This window comes from Equus przewalskii, chromosome 17, assembly GCF_037783145.1.
Source record: "Equus przewalskii isolate Varuska chromosome 17, EquPr2, whole genome shotgun sequence".
In the NCBI taxonomy this organism is placed as follows: domain Eukaryota; kingdom Metazoa; phylum Chordata; class Mammalia; order Perissodactyla; family Equidae; genus Equus; species Equus przewalskii.
In genome coordinates this window covers 81,493,963-81,496,415 of record NC_091847.1, presented here as the reverse complement: position 1 = coordinate 81,496,415, position 2,453 = coordinate 81,493,963, and positions in this window count along the sequence as shown.

The following is a 2,453-nucleotide window of genomic DNA, read 5'->3' as shown; positions in this document are numbered from 1 at the left end:
ATGCAGATCAAATCCCTAAATAGCTTTGCCAGACCAGAGAGAGAAGAGTGAGGGACAAGGGAAAGGGAGTGAAAAGAGGGGGAGAAGAGGGAGGGGGCGGGAAGGAGGGGGAGACGGGGCAGGGTCTAGTCCTCAGTCTCATCTTCCAGCAGAGACGGAGTCAGGGTCTCCCCACTGAGACGGAGTCAGGGTCTCCCCACTGAGATGCTAGTGTTGGTTCCACTTTGTCTAGAAAATTCATCTTTTTCCACATTCTTTTTCTGGGCAACAACCTCCCGTAGAACTTAGTCAGCAACTTTGAATTAAATATGTCTTTCTCTTTAAAAATGTTTTTCTGTGCTAATAAACAGAAAAAATAAAGAGAAAAATAAGTAAACATAAAGAATTAGGCTACCATTACATGTCTGAGTTAAAGAAACTATCCATGGAGATGTATTATAATCGTTTTGTGAGAAATTATTCATAGAACAGTCATAGAAATTCAATCAAATTTCTAAGAACATGATAAATTGTTTAAAATCTGATCTTTGGTAATTCAGAAATTAGTAATATAATTTAGACGTTTACTCTGGAGAAATAAGTAATCCAATGTGTTTTTCATTGATAGTAGAAATTCAGTATTTATAATTCTGTATTTAGAATTAGTGTAGGAACAGGAGTTCATTCTTTGGTGATAACAGCTTTATTTCAAATGTTTACAGTTTCTTTGACATAAGATGTTAATGACAAGAAATGACTCTTACGGGGAAGAATGACATTTCTCTGTTGCTAAGGAGACAGGAACTGACTCTCAGAAGGCAGAGAACATTTGGAAACACACACAATGCTTCCCAAGCGTAGCCTTTGACAATTCAAGGATCGCATTTTCCAGAGCAGGCTCCCAGTGCAAATTTTACTGTAGACCAGCAGAGCTTCCAAACGCTCAACATCAGACTTCATGGAAAAGACTTGAGGAAAACAAAGAAGAAGGGAAATGAGGAGAGGATTCCTAATATCTGTTTCCAAAAGGGAGTGGGACCCAAAATATGACTTTTTCTCAAGTGTCAAGAAGCCTCAAGACCTGAAAGAGAGGCTAACCATAATTGTGTGTCAAAACATGTGATCTGTTGAAGACTTCCAACCTCTCACATAGTTAAACATCTCTAGAATGAGAATTTGCTGCACCTTCCTCCACATCCCATGGACCCCTTAGATTTGATAGCCTAATTTTTATACTGTTTCCCAGTCCAGACCTCGCACCCATCAATACTTTTCTCTTGGGATCTGCTGGTTTGCTTCCCCCTAGACAACAACCACAGGAAGAGGACCATCCCGTTTCCTGGGTTGCCTTCCAGACATGGTACCCTTTGCTCAGCTCCTGTCTAGAGAAAAGTAAGTTCAGGCAATTAACCCCATTTAACAAATGACAAAATAGATTTGTAGAGGGAAGTCATTTTCCTACTGATTTTCTCATTTCTTTGAGAAACTGAATCCATAGAGAATGTGCCCTCTCAACTGGAGCAATATTGCTCGTAAGGGAGTGAAAACTGGTTCTTAGGGGCAGGGGGGATGGGTTATCTTATATATAACAATGGTTTGTAACCCTCCAAAGCTCAACTTTATCCAACAAAATCTTATTTCTTAGTATTTAATTTTTCTCCCTAGGGAGAAATTTAAATTTAATTTTTCTCTTCATGCGGCTGATATTGAAAAACAGATTGAGACACACTGGTACAGAATCATAGTTCACTAAATACAATATAATTAATTTGTATACAATATCAGTTCACTATAGATCAACACTGACAAATGGAAATGGCAAGCAATAGGATATATTGGAGTATATGAGGAAGCCATTTGGTGTAAACCTAATTCGGCCTGATCTTGTTTTTCCAAAAGGGCCTGACCGTGGCCATGGAGCAGGCATTGTATATCTGCTTTAAACATTTCCTATGGCAAGAACAAATGCCCTTAAGATACAGGTGCAACTTGCCCCCATATTGGCATTTCCTTAAGGATAAGCATCTTTCCTTAGGCTAGGAACTAATTGCTGTGATCACCTTTGACCACCCAGCTCACCTGTGACCACCCAGCTCGAGACAACAGACCTGCCACCCAGCTGTGTCCACCGAGACAGCAGACCTACCTGCTGTGTCCATCAGTCGCTGTGCAACAGAGCAGTGTCACGACTATTGTAAAAGGGACATTTCAATCATATGTGAAACATCCTCTTTGGGGGTATATAACCACTCTCTACACCCCACTTCTTTGGTGCCCTTTCTTCCTTCGGGAAGAAAGACCCCGGGCCATGGTCCTCACATTTTAGCTCAGAATAAACTCACCCCAAATTTTCATTTATAGATTGGTTATGGATTATTTTCATCGACAACACTTACAATGATATTGGCCTCAAATCCTGCAGCACTGAGGTCTACCTGGCTGAAGAATTTGCCCTGATTCTCCCTTTTACTATC